Raw genomic sequence first — 19,493 nt, 5'->3', positions numbered from 1 at the left:
CCGCTCCGCAGCGGAAATGGTCGGCGGCACGGACGTGAAAGAGAACAGAAGTGGGTGCCATCTTTGTGCGGGGCAGGACCGACCGGATCTGGGAATGCATGTATGGGAGGCACCCTGCACTCGGGCGCCATCTTTGTGCGGGGCAGGACCGACCTGATCTGGTAATGAAACTGTGGGTGGAGCCAAGTTCATGAAGGTGGGGAACTTTGTAAAGAAAACTCATTTAAACAGTTAGCGGAGCCAGTAGCTCGGGTAGTTGAATTGGCAACAACAACAAGTGGGATTTATATAGTGCTTTTAACATAGTAAAACGTCCCAAGGCACTTCACAGGAACATTATCAAGCAAAATTTGACACTGAGTCACATCAGGAAATATTAGGGCAGGTGACCAAAAGCTCAATCAAAGAAGTAGGTTTTAAGGAGCATCTTAAAGGAGAGAGGCGGAGAGGTTTGGGGAGGGAATTCCAGAGCTTAGGGCCGAGGCAGCTGAAGGCATAGCCGCCAGCGGTGCAGCGAATTAAATCGGGGATACACAAAAGGCAAGAATTGGAAGAACGTAGAGATCTCGGAGGGTTGTAAGGCTGGAGGAGGTAACAGAGAAAGGGAGTGGTGAGGGATTTGTAAACAAAGATGAGAATTTTAAAATTGAGGCGTTCCCGGACCGGGAGCCAATGTAGGTCATCAATTGAGTACTTGGACTGTGTTCTTTGAATTTGCCAGAGTTGAGATTAGATTTTTTTTTACTTTGCAGGCTGACTGGTGCAATGTAGGAAGCAAAGCGATCAGTGAAAAGACAGAGCAAGAATGACCTCTTCCCCACTTGAAACCTTGCTCCTTTTCACAAACCATGGAGCATTATCGACAGTGGATCCCGGGACATCTTGTTCTCCTTCTTCAAGCAACGTGTGGTATCAAAACAAAAACAAAGTTAATAATCCAAAAGCAGAAAAATAAATGTAAGCAATTCAACATACTTTAAAATGTTTTATATATATTTAACTGCTTTATATAATAGGATAGTGAAGGACTAACCAGTAGTGCCTAAACTGTGTTACAAGCAAACGATCAAAAGAGCAAGGATGGAAATTACGTGTAGTACTTTCGAAACTTCATTAGTTTATCTTAACACAAGTAAAACAATTAAATGGTACTTAATACCACCCTGGTCAGTCGTTCAGGTTAAAAGAGACCCTGCAAAACATTGACATCCTGTCTTACACTAAGTGGAGCTAAAGACCTACATTTTAGCCATCACCAAGACCGCTTATTTTCAACTCTGTATCATTGCCCACCTCTGCTGCTGAAACCTCTATCCACGTTTTTGCCGCCTCTAGAATCTCTTGCTCCAATGCTCTCTTTGCTGGCCTCCCCCTCTGTAAACTGCAACTTGTCCAAAGTGCGCCTGTATTTAGTTCTGCACTAAGGCCTGTCCTCACTGACTTACTTCGGTTCCCTATCCCCTAATGCTTTAAATTTAAAATCCCCATCCGTGTGTACAAATCCCTCTATGACTCCACTCCACCCTCTCTGCAATCTCCTCAAATTCTATAATCCCTATTCCTTGTGGTCAGATTATGTCCTTGTGTTGTTAGAAAAACGTTTTTTTAGTTCTGGTCATGTGGCGGACAAACATCACTCGTGTGATTATGTTTGGAAATTCCTTTATAAAAAATATTAAATTGTTGTGTTAGCATGAAGCGCAGGCACTTGCCCCAAAATTGTGGCAGTCCCTCTTTAACCAGTTCCATTCAACCCAATTCATTTCAAAATCATCGGTAGAAGTTGTTAAAAATGTAATTGTAGAAAGACCAGGGAATTTGCTCCCGCTCCGTTGCCGTAACTTCGCCGAAAGTGCGGCATTAATGAAAGCGGGTTTCGGGCGGCAGAAGCTGGGGAAATTGCTGGCGATATTCTCCCGTTGATTGTGGATCATTAGGAGACGATGATATTTCCTGCTCCGTGCCGTCCAAACCCTGCGCTGTGAGCTCCTACAAGAGACAGCGAGTTTCTGTAGCAACAAGGATTCCAAACACTCGGTTTAGTTTCAGACAATTCTGAAATAACGAAGAGAAATGCGCCAAAATATCGGACAGATTACGCTGCAGCTCCCAAATATGCGTTTTAAATCAGCAATATTTTCAAACTAACAAGTGCCATGTCGGTATGAAGCGTAACAGATTGTGATGATGAGATGAGAGAAAGTCAACCCTCGGCTGTAACCGTAACTTTAAGCAATTTAAAGGACCGGACTGCCGGCTGCCTCAGCACGACTTCCCCACTCTCGGGTTTGGCACAACAACCGCCGGGGGTTCTGCCTCTTTTATTTTAGAAGCAACCATTGATTTAAAATGTGCAGATGGGGCTGCACCGAAGTAAACACGGTAATTCCTTTATATGTGTTCTTACACGTGGGTTACAATCGCCAGTGTGACAAATAAATGTGATAGTTTTCGTTTCTGTAATGTTTTAAAATCTGCATAACAGAGGATAAACAGTTAAAGGATGATAATCGTATCTACTGAGGTCAGAAGGTAATAATTCTGTACAGTATGGAAAGGGGGTAATATTTCTGTACACTATAAAATCGGAGTAGGAAGTTCACGTATTACAGGAGCGGTGTCTAAATCCTGTACAGTACTGCAGGGGAGAGGGTAATGATAAAAAAAACAAAAAGGGCAAATTAGAATCTCGTTTTCTATATACTGGGAAGTTGAATACAAAAGCAAAAAAGTGGTGATGAATCATTGTTTAGGCTGCAGCTGGAGTACTGTGTGAATTTGGGCATTCCATTGCAGAAAGAATATTGGAGATAAGGAGTATTATCCCAATATAGATTTACAAGGGAGATACCAGAGATGAGAGGATACAGTTATGATGAGAGACATGAATAACTTGGATGTATTCACTAGAGCAGAGACTATTAATGAGGATCTCGTAGAAGTGTTTTTCAAAGTTTTGAAAGGGTTTAAGAGTACGTCCACTGATCAGTGAATTGGTAACAAGGGGATATAAATGTAGGATTAGTACTCGAAGCACAGAGGTTAGAAGAAATGTTTACACACAATGGGCTATTAGAATATGGTATGCATTGCACAAGACTATTGAAGATCAGTCAATGATTGCATTTAAGAGGGAATTAGATAACACTTGACAAAACTAAATACTAGGATGCTACCGGGACTTGATGGTTTGACTTATAGGGAGAGGTTGGATAGACTGGGACTTTTTTCCCTGGAGAGTAGGAGGTTTAGGGGTGATCTTATAGAAGTCTATAAAATAATGAGGGGCATAGATAAGGTAGATAGTCAAAATCTTTTCCCAAAGGTAGGGGAGTCTATAACGAGGGGGCATAGATTTAAGGTGAGAGGGGAGAGATACAAAAGGGTCCAGAGGGGCAATTTTTTCACTCAAAGGGTGGTGAGTGTGTGGAACGAGCTGCCAGAGGCAGTAGTAGAGGCGGGTACAATTTTGTCTTTTAAAAAGCATTTGGACAGTTACATGGGTAAGATGGGTATAGAGGGATATGGGCCAAGTGCAGGCAACTGGGACTAGCTTAGTGGTATAAACTGGGCGACATGGACATGTTGGGCCGAAGGGCCTGTTTCCATGTTGTAAACTTCTATGATTCTATGAAAGAGCAGGAAAATAGGATTAGGGGATATAGCTCCAATGACAGGAACTAGCACTAGCACAAACATGAATGGTCTCCATCTGCATGGAAATTTCAATGATTCTATAAATAATAATGAGATGGGTTAGTAGTCTTATACACTATATAAGAAAAGGTAATAGTCCTGTACACTGTGGAATGAGAGAGGTTAATGGTCCTATACACTATGGAATGAGAAGGGGTAATAGTTGTGTACACTATGGAATGAGAGAGGGGTAATAGTACTGTAGACTGTGGAATAAGAGGGGGTAATAGTTGTGTACATTATGGAATAAAAGTGGGTAGTAATTATGTGCACTATGGAATGACCGAGTTTAATGTCTTGTGCACTACGGACAAGAGGGGGTAATAGTCCTGTACACTATGGAATGAGAGGGGATAAAGGTCCTGTACACAATGGGATAATGGTTCTGTACACTGTGGAATGAGAGAGGATGATGGTTCTGTACACTGGAAGGAGAGAGGGAAATAATTCTATACACTATTGATGGAGAGAAGGTAATAGTTGTGTACACTATGGGAGGAGAGGGGTAATAATCTTGCAGTTAAGACTTGTGCACACTATGAAAGAGAAGACAGTTAACAATCTTATACACTACGGATGGAGAAAGGGGTAAGATTGTAGCACAATATGGAAAGCTGTAAGTGGTAAAAAGCATTTACGTTCATAAGTGCTAATTCAGTTATTTACATTCATAAGTGCTAACTCCCAAACCCATGACCACTACCACCTAGAAAGACAAGGGCAGCAGGCACATGGTAACAACACCACCTGCACGTTCCCCTCCAAGTCACACACCATCCCGTCTTGGAAATATATCGCCATTCCTTCTTTGTTGCTGGGTCAAAATCCTGGAACTCCCTACCTAACAGCAATGTGGGAGAACCTTCACCACACGGACTGCAGCGGTTCAAGAAGGTGGCTCACCACCATCTTCTCAAAGGCAATTAGGGATAGGCAATAAATGCTGGCCTCGCCAACGACGTCCACATCCCATGAACGAATAAAAAAAAGTCTGTTCTAGGTTGAAACATTAAACTTTACCTGACATTACCAGTGTTGTGTATTGTTTATAGCATAACATGTTACTCTTTTCATTCAGGTCTATATGTGTAAATGGTGCGGGACCCGTTACTGTAAGGCATGTGGCAGGGGAGAGTTCGTCGGCACCATGTCCTCACCAGATAAATGCAGGGTATGTTTCCAGGTGAGAAAGACTCAAAATACGACCTGCAATACCTGCTCAACAACAATCAAAGGTTCCTCCTCCCAACCTGTCCCCAATTTAGGGCGAGAATATAGTTTAATCTGACATTGAGTAATAAATATGTTGGGGTGGTGGGGGGTCGTTGGCAGTGTTTTGTTGACTATTACTGAGTAGATAGTCATGAGTGGGCTTCTCATCCCTGGAGCCTACCTTCTACTGCACATAGCAAGACTGATTGAACTGAATGCTGGTTGACAATCAATGTTAAGTTCAAAGGACAGAAAAGACTGAAATGGTCAGTTTAATTAGCTATAGATTGTACTTCCTGCTGAGGAATCACTCAGAGTGAGAGTAGAAAGGTAGGTACCTCATTTGTATAACAGCAGCAAACAGAAGTTGGAATAACACAAATTGGTTTCTGTTTGTCAGTATAAATAACATATTTACATAGAATGTACAGCAGTGAAACAGGCCATTCGGCCCAACAGGTCCATGCTGGTGTTTACGCTTCACACGAGCCTCCTCCCTCCCTACTTCATCTAACCCTATCAGCATATCCTTCCATTCCTTTCTCCCTCATGTGTTTATCTAGCTTCCCCTTAAATATATCTATGCTAGCCACCTCAACTACTCCTTGTGGTAGCGAGTTCCACATTCTAACCACTTTGGGTACAGAAGTTTCTCCTGAATTCCCTATTGGATTTATTGGTGATTATCTTATATTTATGGCTATAAATATATAATGTAAGTCTATAAAATAATGAGGGGCATAGATAAGGTCGATAGTCAAAATCTTTTCCCAAAGGTAGGGGAGTCTATAACGAGGGGGCACAGATTTAAGGTGAGAGGGGAGAGATACAAAAGGATCCAGAGGGGCAATTTTTTCACTCAAAGGGTGGTGAGTGTCTGGAACGAGCTGCCAGAGGCAGTAGTAGAGGCGGGTACAATTTTGTCTTTTAAAAAGCATTTGGACAGTTACATGGGGAAGATGGGTATCGAGGGATATGGGCCAAGTGCAGGCAATTGGGACTAGCTTAGTGGTATAAACTGGGCGACATGGACATGTTGGGCCGAAGGGCCTGTTTCCATGTTGTAACTTCTATGATTCTATGATTCTATGATTCTATGGCCCCTAGTTCTGGTCTCCCCTGCATGTGGAAACATCTCTATGTCTACCCTATCAAATCCTTTCATAATCTTAAATACCTCTATCAGGTCACCCCTCAGCCTTCTCTTTTCTAGAGAAAAGAACCCCAGCCTGCTCAATCTTTCCTGATAGGTAAAACCTCTCAGTTCTGGTATCATCCTAGTAAATCTTCTTTGCACCTTCTCCAGTGCCTGTATATATCTTTTTGTAATATGGAGACCAGAACTGTTCAGAGTACTCCAAGTGTGGTCTAACCAAGGTTCTATACACGTTTAGTATAACATCTCTGCTTTTCAATTTTATTCCTCTAGAAATGATCCCCAGTGCTTGGTTTGCTTTTTTTCACGGCCTTATTAACCTGCATCACTACTTTTAGTGATTTGTATATCTGTACCCTTGGTTCCCTTTGCTCCTCCACTCCATTTAGACTCTTACTTTGTGGCTCCCTTACTCTTCCTACCAAATTGTAATACCTCACACTTATCTATATTGAAATAGATTTGCCAATTAAACGCCCATTCTTCAAGTTTATTAATGTCCTCCTGTATTTTGTCGCAGTCCTCCTCGGTATTAACTATAATTTGGTGCCGTCTGCAAATTTTGAATTGTACTTCCGATTCCCGAGTCCAAATCGTTTATGTAAATTTTCCATGATTTAATAGGTATAATTTAAATTAATGTTACTTTCGTTGCTAAAATATCAGTTTGGTTAGGGCACTCCCTCTATTAATTGTAAGGTAAAACACTTGCGATGTGTCCCTATTTAATTGGGTTCATTTACTAGTTAATTTCAATAAACCTGACAACTGAAATAATGCAGTTAGTGGAGGCCAGAAAACACAGCCACCACCAGCTCAATTGTTCCTCATATACCAATTGAAATAAACATTTGGAGCACTTGCCAGTGTCATGACCCTCTGTAACGGTGCATATATTTAAAAAACCATACATACACCAGCATACCTACACAAATTTGTTTTACAAGTAAGGGGGAATAAAGGGATATGGGATTGGGAGGATAAACACCAATATGGACTGTTTGGCCGAATGGCCTGTTTCTCTGTGATAATTCTTATGTAATTCTAAGTATTTTCATTTGTTCATTTTTTTTATACCCTTATGTGTCAGCATTGGCTCAGCGGTAGCACTTTTACCTCTGAGTCAGAAGGCTGCGGGTTCAAGTCCCAGTCCAGAGATTTGGGCACATAATCCAGACAGATATTTCAGCGCTGCACTGTTGGAGGTGTGGCTTTCGGATGAGATGTCAAACCAAGGCTCCATCTGCCCTCTCAGGTGGACGTAAAAGATCCCATGGCATTATTTCGAAGAAGAGCAGGGGCGTTCTCCCGGTGTCCTGGCCAATATTTATCCCTCATTGCTGTTTGTGGGACCTTGCAGTGTGCAAATTGCCTTCTACGTTTCCTGCATTACAACAGAGACTACACTTCAAAAGAAATTAATTGGCTGTAAAGCGCTTCGGGGTGTCCTGAGGCCATGAAAGGCAGTATATAAATGCAAGCTCTATCTTTCTTTTACAGGAGCCATGGCACCTGTAAAATAGCTTAATACTGCTTCATTTGCAGTAAGGAGGCCTGGAAGCACTGACAGTGACCATGATTTTTGAATGCAGGTTTTCCTATTCTATTGAAAGCACAGCCTAGTATAAATGCTTCAGTTTTACTAGCAAGAGGACAAAACTCCAACCGCAGAGTTTTTGAAGTGGCTCTGTATTTTCAAATTGGTTTGTTGTCATTTAAATCCACTCAGAAACTTGGACAGCAAATCTCACTGCATGAAGCAAGTTTAGAAATTTGTGGGATTTCGTGCTGCAAAAACCACTTACCTTAAACATCATGAGAGCGTGTATCTCCTCCTATGGGGGAAATGCCTGGCATTCACTTGGTGCTTCTGACTGAGGCCAGTGGTTCACAGATGGTCCAATTTTAACTTGGGCCGGGAATCGGGAATGCGGGGGGGCCGAAGTGGGCAGTGATCCATTTGGTCCCTCGGAACATGAGGCCTAAGAGATTGTAACTCCTGGGCCTCATTTACATGCCCTGACACTGACTCCCATCCGAAGTCGGCGGGTGAGGCTGCCACCGAGATGGTCCCCGACAAGGTAAGTAGAGATTTGGGTGGGGAGGTCAACATGTCCTGCTCCTCCTGGCCCACAAGAAACCTTTCTTAAAAAAAAATTAAAAGTCACTTACCTGGCCTCTTGGTTGCTGCCAGCTTTTGCTGACGGGTTGGAGCCTTACTCGGGACCGCGGATAAATCAGCCTGTGCGTCCTGATGATGTCACTGGGACGCGACGCTGCCATTTAAATTTAGGCCAGCGCTCCTCGGGTGGGTGGCCTTCCCGTGCCTGAATTAAGTCAAGTAAAAATGGTGGCTGGGGGGGGGGGAACCGCGGAGGGAACATGGCGAAAACCCCCTGGCCACCTTAACTCCGTGCATGCATCATTCCCGCCGGGTGGGAGGGTAAAAATTGGCCCTATTGACCAGTGACTTCACCATTCCTAAGTGCCGAATTTAAGCCCCCCGGTGTTCCTTGTGGGCCAGGAGGAGCACGGCTTTCCTCTTCCCCCAATCGCAGACTTGCCGACCCCATCCCAAATTTGTACTTACTGACCCCTCCCCCCCATCTGTACTTACCGTGCCAGGGACCGTCTCCATGCGGAAGTCAGTGTTGAGGCATGTAAATGAAGCCTGGGTGTTAAAATCCCCTGGGCCTCACACTCAATTTGTTGGCCGCTTTGGCCTCCACACCCCCAATTACTGGCACGAGTTAAATCGGCCCTCTAGTGTGGGGCAGGCTTCTGTGGAAATCAGCAGTTCCTGCGGAGAATAAAGGGGAGGAGAGATAGGAAAAAAAATAAACACTTAATATACCATTTTCAGTAATGTAAGCCACAGTTTCTTAACAAGAATGAATTTGAAGGTGTTTATTTTCCAGGCACGATTCTCTTCATTCAGTAATCCTTCTAAGAGAACTTAGTTTTGACTTTTTTTCTTTATTCTTTTGAATCTGCTGGATAGGGGAAATGCCAGGGCCAGCTGGTTGAATTCGGACCAAGAGGTATCACCTCCAGCAAAAATAAGGAAAGGAGCACGCCTTCCAGCACAGGAAAATCAGCAACAAGCAAAAGGTCTTCCTCCAAAAATAAATCAGCAAAAAAGAAAAAAGTAAGGGTCCGGTCTAAACAAAGACAAAAAAAATCCAAGATATTTTAAAGAAGTGTGAGAATGGCTCAGAGGAGAAGTCATCTAATTAGAAAAACTTTATGGCGTGGAGTTTCCCCATGATTTCCACTCAGATAATAGAACAATCTGGGTGGAATTATATGAAATAGCGCAAAAGATAGCAGAATATTAAGCGTAAATGAGTTGCGTCCATAAACACTTTACGCTGAAGTTTTCATGATTTTTTTTACGCTGTTTCCAACTTTGCCACAATTAGTTCCCACCTACAAAACTGGCCAGGCCCCCAGGTCGGAATGGCGAGTTTCTGCTGATTGCGTCTGTTCGGGGGTGGTCATCACATTGAGCCCAGATTCTCGGGTGCACAGGCATCCGTGTTCATGTTAATCCAATGTTATTACTTTAAATTCAGTTTAAATTAATTAGTAAATTGGTCTGGTCAAATGATCTAATCAATTGGTTTGGTCAATTGATCTGCCCTTGGTACATAAGACCTGTGACCTACAGTCAATTGAAGCTATTTAAAAAGTACGACCAAGAGCATTAAATCAGTCAGTTGAAGGATGGCTCATTTCCTGGCAATCCCACTCCTCTGATGCTGGAGAATGGCCTGTTCCAGTTACTAATTGATTACGATCGATAATGCTGCTTGATTGCGCTGATTCATGGGAGATTTTAAGTTCGGGCTTATGCTAATGAGTTTGCGCGGAAACTTCAATATAACTTCACCTCAGCAAAACCGGCGCAGCATCCAGCACATTCTGGACGCACTTCCCCGTTTGCGCCCCAAGGGGAAACTCCATGCTTGCATGTCACAAACTTGTTTGATAGTCTCCTATTGAGGTTATAAATCAGGGATTTCAGTTTTAGTAAAATAATTTCTTTTGATTTTACTTTGCTGGGATTTGAGCCAAAGGAAATAACTGGACATTTCAGAAGCAGTACACGGAACACTGATTCTTGAGAATTATTATTAGCAACAATCTATTTTAAATGAATGCTCCACAATAAATCTCTATGTAAGATTTACAGTAATGTTACCCATGTTAAATTTGTGTTTGATAAAAATGTTCTTTACTACAATTGGTTTCAGTGTCATTGTCTAGGGAGGGCTAATTCAGCCAAGGTACCCACTCCTGAGAACTGTTCAGTAACCCCTGCTGGAAAATGTGTGTGGATGGCAGTGAAGACAGGAGTGACTTTGATTGTGATATCCTTCACAGTTGAATATTCATGATGTGGAGATGCCGGTGATGGACTGGGGTTGACAAATGTAAGGAATCTTACAACACCAGGTTATAGTCCAACCGTCTTATTTGAAAATCACAAGCTTTCGGAGGCTTTCTCCTTCGTCACTTCACCTGACGAAGGAGAAAGCCTCCAAAAGCTTGTGATTTTCAAATAAAACCGTTGGACTATAACCTGGTGTTGTAAGATTCCTTACAGTTGAATATTCTGCACACTCTCAATGTCTTGGCCGCCCACATAAAAAATGACCACTTGGGTAAAGCACTGGATGACTGTCACTATCCTCGGAAGTGTCACCAGCTTCAGGAGAGTAAAGGAGAAAACTGGAGAAAATTTGGAGGGAATAGATTTGCTAGAGTAAATATTTTAATATTCCTCCATTGTGCAGCTGGCATCTTAATCACAGAAAGGTTTTTTTTAAGTGATCTTTATCTTATGACAACATCTCAGTCGTTAGCTGGATTTTGCTTAGTGGCAGTATTACAGAGATATATTTAGTGTTTAAGATTACAGTGCAGCTTATCAAAGTTAAGTTTACAACAACTTGCATTTAACATAGAAAAACATCCCAAAGTGCTGGGCAGAGGTGTAATCAAAAAAATGGATAGAGCCAAAGAAGGAGATCTTAGGAAAGTGACCAAAAGCTTGGTCACTTTCCTAAGTGGTTTTAAGGAGAGTCTTAAAAAAGAAGAGGGAGGTGGAGGTTTTTAGGGAGGGAATTCCAGAGCATGGGGCCTAGACAGTTGGAGGAATGCCATCAAACGTGGTTAATAAGAGGCCAGAGTCAGAGGAATAGAGAGTTGAGGAGGGTGGTTGTAGGGCTGGAAGTGATTACAGAGATAAGACTTTGACTTTCTTATATGTTTCAGTTTTGAAGAACTCAAGGATTGGCATTTGTTTTACAGAAAGTCTGTAGTGTGTTTTAGAACAGTCAGCTTTCTGGCACAAGGCTCAGACATCCTGGTGTGCTGTCTCAGCTCTTAAGGGAATGCTCCCACACTTCCAGACTTTTGCTGATCAGTCTTCTGGTAAATATGTAGCATCTCTCAAGCAGTCAGAAAATAAGCCTGCATCTTATTAATTTTGCAATTTTACCTGCCCTGCAGAATTAATGGCTGCATCAGAATGTATTAATGCAATTCTTTACCGCATAAAAGTCGGGAAGTGCACTACTGTGTACTGTAAAGCCAAGTCTAAGCCTGCTTAGAAGGGGAACCAAGTAGAAAATGACAAATCTAGTCTGAAAGCCAGATGTCACAAAACTCAAATTGCTGGTTTCTTGTACTTAATAGTTCAGATTATGACTCTAGATCAAATAGGTTTGTTTCCTTGAGGTAATTGATGGCATTGTTGCTTTGATGTAAAATAACTGGTTTGTTCCACTGTATAGCTTTACTTGTGTGAATTATGCAATGTGGCCCTGAAAATCTGTGGGGGCAACATCCCCGATGTAATTGCCAGGATGCACAGACTGGGAACCTCCACCACCGATCCCAAAGGATTTTCTGGGACCAAGAGAGGTTCCATGATTAACATATCAATGGTGGGCAAATGCGCCACTAAAGTTGCATCTTGGATGCCTGCCAAATGGGGGAGACTGGGAATCTCAGCAGTGGCTGCCTGCTCTGGGGTTGGGGTGCTGAGCTCCCTGGAAACATCCGAAATACGGCTCAGAAAGCAAAAAAATTCTGCCCAGATCTTCAGGGGTCCAGGGTGTTTCCAAGGCCTGGATCCCGCCAGGTGTGCTAGTGGGCCAGTATTCCTGCTTTCATTGGGTGTACCAGCTTGCTGGTGGATTCCACAGACAGGGATGAGGATACCCCTGGCCTGGAAGTTCCCTCCCCCCTAGTCAAGTGCTCTCTGACGCAGGTGTCCTTATTTGGTTCGGACGGAAGCTCCATCCCAAAGAAGGCCCCGCAGAAACTGGCAGGGGAGGCCAGAACCCAGCGTTTCTATTTCCAACCCTTCCACCAAACCCGCTGGAATTGCGTCAAAGGGATCACTGATTTTTAGTCACCGTGTTCTTATTTGGCGGGAAATGTGCCATTATTTTGTCATCTGTTATTCTGTAAATAAATCTTTGGAATAAACCAACAGGTAAGTGGTAGAGTCAAAGATATTAGGGGAGTTCAAAATGCAGTGGGGATGTTAGGCTGGGTGAGTTGGAGTAATACAGGGACAAGTTTCACTGGACCAAATCACATTTTCTCATCCTTAACTTATTTTTATGCACTTGTGTAAATTAAATGCATGAATATAATATCGCTAAATTAGACTCAATCAAGACCTAATATGTTAAAAAACTGGAGTTTGCAACCATTCAGGAGCTTTCCCTGAATTCTAGCACATGATCAGACAAAAGACTCCATTTCACATTCATCTAAGTATACCTTACATTAAAATAAGCCACTAATAAAGTGGAACAAGCAAAACCTGCTGAATTCATATTCTCAGAAACCAGGACTTTGTTGGTGAGCCAGCAGAGACTTTATTTTACATTAGAACAAGTTATAATAAAGGGTAATTGACCCATCATGGACTTTCCCAGGTGTGACTAGAGTTACTGGGGCTGAAAATCCACAGTCCTTCTGGCGTACGCCCATAATAAGTCCAGAGGACAGTCCGTTGGAAGGGCCACAACTTCTACTGTGACCCATATCCGCTGGATCCCAGCAGTTTCTGGTGGGCCTTGTTTAGGGGACATGGCTGGGGGCAGGGACTCCCAAATCGGCAGGATCATTGCACGGTGGAGCACTGGCAGGCCAGTACGTAGGGTGAGAGCAGGCATACTAGCCTGCCAAACGGTGGATGTGGAGCTCACCTGGGGATCCAGGCCATGGACTTGGCCCCAACCCCAGAGGAATTGTAAAAGTTGAACGTATTTTTGGCCCTGAATCAAAGGAAGCTAATGAAACTTTGTATCACTATTCAATTGTAAATAAATATATCAGTTGCTCTAGTCTTTAAAAACTCTAATCTGTCTTTAATATCCACCAATTTGAAGATAAATAGCGCATCACAAAGCTATGGTAAATCCAGTTAAAATTATCTCAAGTTTGTAACAGTTAATCCTTGATGTACACCCCTCTGCAAGGGCAGTTTATAGCTTCCAGATTGTAAGTGACAAGGTTCACTTACATGAGCCATAATTAGACTATTTAGTAAGAAGGTGGTTCTATAAAGAATAGAAATTATAACACCAGCCATACTGTAGAGGAAATTTTCAATGAATGATTTGTACTTGCCATTCTATCAATATCTATTATAGTAATATCCATTAAAAAAAGTAACATGGGGCAACATTAAGATAATTGTAATGACATAATTTTCTTGAAACAAGTAAAGTCAGTTTAAAAGTAAATTAAAGGAAGAGAGCAGCATATTTGTGAGCTGGGCTCTCTCCATTTTGCAGTGTGACTGTTTCCATTGTTTTCCTTGTCTTTTTCTCATTGCTATTCAGAGCGCCTGCTTATAATAAAACAAATGTGTGACAGTGTCCCATATCAAAGCTTGAATCTTGTCCATTTGTTTCTGTAATTTGCTGAATATGACTTGATTGCCGGAACTTTCAACTTTGGCAGGGACGCTATTGGATGGGTCGTCCATTATACACCCCGCTCAATTCTCCTATCCAGTGAAGTCAAAGGAAAGGAAAATCGTGCAGGTGTACAATGAGCGGCCGGTCCCATATTGCTCATTTTTGCCACTAGCGAAGTTGAAGGTTCTGCTCAAAATACAATAATGTAAATTTCTTTTTTCTACATTTCCTTGCAATCACTGACATTTTGTACACCTAAAAATATAAATAAAATATTTGTTAAATAATTACTGTATGTGATAACTGGGACCCAATTATGCCCATTTTCAGATGCAAAGGTCAGGAAAAAGAGGGTAGAGACCCAGCAAAATGAGTCTTCACACTCTTTATTTTGCCCTTGAGATTTCTGGGGCTTCCTGAGAAGGCCCACCACTGTTATGTAAATGAGGTGGGAGGCACATTCCTGGCCTCCTGCCTCTTTCTCCTGGAGTTACGGCCATGGGGCACTCAGATGCGGGGCACTCAGATGCAGGGCACTCCACAAAGCTGGCATTGGGCTTGCATCAAGAACTTTCCTTAAACCAGAGGATCTGAGGGGCCTGGGAGCAGGCCAAAGTGTTTTAAGATTTTTTAATATTTATCCAGCAGATCTTAAGACCTTCAGGCCTTTTGACTATTGCTCTCCAATGAGCCATTGACATGGCCCAGGTCAGAAAACTCCGACACACCTGGGTCTGGACAGGCCCTACCTTGAAAAAGTCAGGCCCCAATTCCATTAAATTATTGACATGCATTAATGTAAACCTCATAAGGAACCGAATAGGGTGTATGTTCTGATAGGAACATTTGATTCTATAGGTTATAGTGGATAAATGTATGACAGTCAATGGTTGTAATAAAAACAGCAAACAAGGTACCACATTGCATTAGCAGAGGGATAGCATGTGAACCAAAAGAGATTATATTGTTAATGCATTGTTCAGACCCTATCTCCTCAGTGTCCTGGCCAATATTTATCCCTCAACCAACATCACTATATATAAAAAAAATCTGGTCATTATCACATTGCTGTTTATGGGACATTGCTGTGCGCAAAATAGCTGCTGTGTTTCCTACATTACAACAGTGACTACACTTCAAAAAGTATATAATTGGCTGCAAAGTACTTTGGGACTTCCTGAAGTAGTGAAAGGCGCTATATAAATGCAAGTCTTTTTTAAAATACAGTAGTATTACTTGGGGGCTATAACAATGAGGCCTCTTGTGTGTACTAGATACTGTAATCTCACATGTGCCCCCACATGCATTTCTCTTATCTTCTAGAAGGCAGGCTGAGCAATACTTTAATGAGATGCAGCCAATTGTAAACCAACAAATCGGGTTATGCGAATGAACAGAATAATTTCCAGTGAAATTCAATCTAATTCGTATCGCTCCTCGTAACATGAAAAATAGCAAATTACACAGACTTAGTTCCTGATATAGGCTTAGCTTTTGCTGAGCTAACATTGGGGGCAGAGAGCTCTCCACCTCTCATTGTTTCTAAACCTAAATTTCTGCTGATTGGCTTCCTATCTACCGGGAAACAAAATCAAAGACTTGACCTCTGACCCTCCCCCTAAATCAGTGTTAGGGATCGGCTCGTTGAGCTCCCAAAACAAATTTCGACTGCTCTCTTGGGTGTGGGTCCTTTGGCAACCACACTGCTCACTCAACTGAGCCACCTGCCACAGTATTAAAATAAATGAGGCCATTCTAACATTATATGTATGATTATCATTAGAATGTGCTAGCAAAACCCAATTGTCTCAAACTGATCTGCCATTGCAGAAACACAATTCGATCAGACATTTCATCTTCTAATTTCAGCAAATGGCTTGAATGCACATTCCTAGATAGTTTGTCTGTTGTATGGATTTAACCTGTCTGTTGAATTTACAATAATAGCAACATCTTAATATAAATTAATGCAAAATTCCTCCTAGATCAATAACTCAAAACATTGTAACAGCTTCAAGTAGTTGAGAAGGAAGTGATGAGGGTGTCAGCAGCGAAGGGGCTGAGACAGCCAATGTTGCAGAGGTGGAAGTTTTTGTGATGGAGAGGATATGAAATCTGAAACTCAGTTCAGGGTCAAAGACACCAAGGTTGCGAACAGTCTGATTCAGCTGGAAACAGGCCGGGGAAAGAGTGGAACAAGTGGAAAGTTAATGGAGTTTATGGTAGATGCCAAAGATGATGGCTTCGGTCTTTGCTGTTCTGAGCTAATATCATCCAGGACTGGATGTTGGAGAAGCAGTCTGATAAGACAGATGCAGTTGAGGGTCAAGGTAGGCAAGAGAGAATAGAGCGGAGTGTCATCGGCATACATATAGAAGCTGACCCCATGAATACAAAATGATGTTGCCAAGTGGCAGAATATAGATAAGGAAGATAAATCCTTAGAGAACTCGAGGTGACGGTGTGGGTTGGCAGAGAAGCCACTGCTGGAGATACTTTAGCTACTCCAGAAAGGTCAGAATGGGAATACGAGAGTAGTCCCATGGATCTCAGCAACATTAGAGGCTTTGGAGAAGGGTGGCATGGTCTAACACTGCAGAGAAGTTGAAGAGGCTGAGAAGTGATAATGCACTGAGGATGTAATTTGTGACTTTGGTTAAAGCCATTTTGTGCTGTAAGGATGGAGGCTGACTGGAGGGATTTGAATAGGGAGTTATAATAAAGGCATGGACCTGGGAGGTGATAACACATTCCATAAGACCATAAGAGATAGGAGCAGGAGTAGGCCATTCAGCCCCTCGAGCCTGCTCCGCCATTCAATGAGATCATGGCTGATCTGATTTTTACCTCAACTCCACTTTCCTGCCTTTTCCCCATATCCTTTGACTCCCTTGCTGATTAAAAATTTGTCTAACTCAGCCTTGAATGTATTCAATGACTCAGCTACATTCAAAGATCTTAGAGAAGAAAGGGAGGTTGGAGAAGGGGCAGAAGTGTCAAGTATGGGTGTTTTGTGATAATGACCATTTGAAGGGGAGAAGGATACTATCTGAGGAGAGGGAACCATTGATGATGCCAGCTGACATGGGGGAACAGAAAGAGTAGTTGGATGGGTAGGAGTTTTGAGGAAAGATTTCAAATGTTAGGTTTGTTTTCTTTAGGATAAAATCTGAGGTGAATAATTGAATTATGATTATGAATTGACAAAATTGACCCAGGCAAATTATTCACTTTAATAAAGGGTTCAAAAACCAGGGGACATTACTCTAAAATTAGGTTTGGTGATGCAGAAGTTTGCAAATATACAGGTTTGTCACCCACCCAAAGTGAGGTGTGAGGGATTTTGCAGCACATCAATTATTATACACAGGATACCATGACTGTCAAACTTTGCAGGGATTTTATACAGCCAAATTCTTGAAGACAGGATTATTTGTACATGTCTGTCAAGTCAGTTTAAAGTCAGATATATGTCCTGTAGGTGTTACAATATAGCAGTCTTCCGAGATCTAGAAACAAAGTAATGTACGCAGTATTGAGTTTACAACACAGGGTTTCTAGCTTCAAAAAAAATACCATCTCCCAGCACACACTGCTGCAACATTATCTTCTTGAATATTAACTTTCACTACACTTTGATTTGTTTGTATGTAGGTGCAACCGAATAGGTACTTCTGATACTGTCAAAAAAAAGGTTTTAATGAACTCTAACAAACTGTACCATCAGAAATTTCAAATTATTGCAGCAGGAAATGGACTAAGTGAACATAAATGCTGACACTTGTAGGATGTTTTCAGATTTGATTTTGTTTAAATTTTAATATACCATTTGAAGTTTCCTCAGGCATCACCCCCCTCCCCCTCAAAACCACTTATTACAACACTTACATAAGTCACCTTTGACCCTTCCATCCTTCCCATTTACTGCCATGTCTTCAACATACTATTCCTCTCTTTAGGTCACCTCCCAGCTCCATGCCTATCATTACCCTAACTCCCCGTTTGGATCCTTCCAGTCCAGTTTTTGCCATACAATGGCTTTAACCAAGTCACGAATGACATCCCTCGGAGATTGTGACCATAGTGCTTTATCCCTTCTAAATCTCCCCGCAGTATTTAACATGGGTCCATCATGCCATCCTCCACCAATATGTCTCGTTGTCAAGCACTGTGACCTTGAATGATTCTACTCCTACATATCCACATGTAATCTGACTATCTCCATTAACTCCGGAGTCTCCCAAGGATCTATCCATGGGCCCCTTGTTCGCCCTCATCTCCACACTACCGCTCAGAGATTTCATCCAGATAGGGAGTCAGCAGCCAACGTACACCAGTTTTACCCCTTCATTGACTATCTCGACCATCTCTGTACAGTCGGACTGATTGCCTGACATCCAGTCTTGGATGAATCATAACTTCCTCCAATTTTAATTGGGAAGCCAGAAGTGTTCTTCAGCCCTAACCACTGATTCCATCCCCCTTCCTGGACTGTTTGTAACCCATGTGGCCTGTTTGACCCTACGCTGGGGTTTAAACCCCATAGCACATCCACATTCCCCCCCAATACCTCAAGTTTAAAACCTCATCCTTAAATCCATCCATGGCCTCACTCTTCCCTATCGTTGCAGTCAGCCCTCAAATTCTCCCTTCATCTGACTGCAGCCTTGTGGAGGCCCCTCCCCCCACCCTTCACCCCACCAATGGGAGAAAAGCCTTAAGCTGTCTGAGTCCTCCTCTGAAATTCCTTCCCTAAATCCCTCCAACCTCTCCATCCTCCTTTAAAACCCTCAAAGCCCACCCCTTTGACCAAGTTCTTCGTAACCTTTCCTAATTTCTCCTTCCCTGGCATGGGTGTCTTTTCCATATGGCTATCTATGAAACACCATGGGAAGTTTTTTTTTTAACGTTCAAAAGGTACTATATAGATAGAAGCAAAGAGTCAGGATTTGGTTAGTTTCAGACATAAATAATTGTTCAACTGAATTTAAAGATCTTATTTCTGTACCACACTCCAACCGTCAATAAAGATCAAAGCTCGGAACCAAAATTCACTTGAAATCTTTGTGCCCACCTATTCTGCAATTTTCATGAAACAAGAAACAAACAGGGAAAGTTCAGTTTTAAATAAAAAGTGGTACTGTAAATGAAGATGACATTTTTGAGGTCTGTTATTTCAGTAACATTTTCACATTTTATAGTGATTTTAGGAAAAACAAACTTGGGAAATCTTGAAAATGTTCTTTTTTGATAAAATTATGTGCCCATCAAGTCAAGAGATATCAGTGCTGGGAAATAGAGGATTTCTCCAATTTTGGCATGAAGTACTCCCAACATAAAAAGCCAACTCCCAAAAAGAAATAGCACATTTCAGATGCAAAATCAAGTTGCCTCTGTTCTAACCCAATAGGTCCAATTCCCCCTCAAAACAGCACCCAAAGAACCACTCATATTTTGGCTTCCCCACAAAAGAATTAAAG

At 42.1% G+C, this 19,493-nt stretch overlaps 1 long non-coding RNA gene across 1 annotated transcript; it reads left to right on the top strand.

The window, feature by feature from the left end:
* Positions 1-467: 467 nt before the first annotated feature.
* LOC137334109 (uncharacterized) lies at positions 468-10,327 on the top strand. Its single transcript, XR_010966067.1, has 4 exons — positions 468-591; positions 753-957; positions 4,775-4,879; positions 9,066-10,327. It is a non-coding gene; the product is annotated as an uncharacterized lncRNA (long non-coding RNA).
* The last annotated feature ends 9,166 nt before the right edge of the window (positions 10,328-19,493 follow it).

This window comes from Heptranchias perlo, chromosome 2 (assembly GCF_035084215.1).
Source record: "Heptranchias perlo isolate sHepPer1 chromosome 2, sHepPer1.hap1, whole genome shotgun sequence".
Classification (NCBI taxonomy): Eukaryota; Metazoa; Chordata; class Chondrichthyes; order Hexanchiformes; family Hexanchidae; genus Heptranchias; species Heptranchias perlo.
The sequence above is the reverse complement of the archived record's forward strand: the minus strand, read 5'-3'. Positions and strand labels throughout refer to the sequence as shown.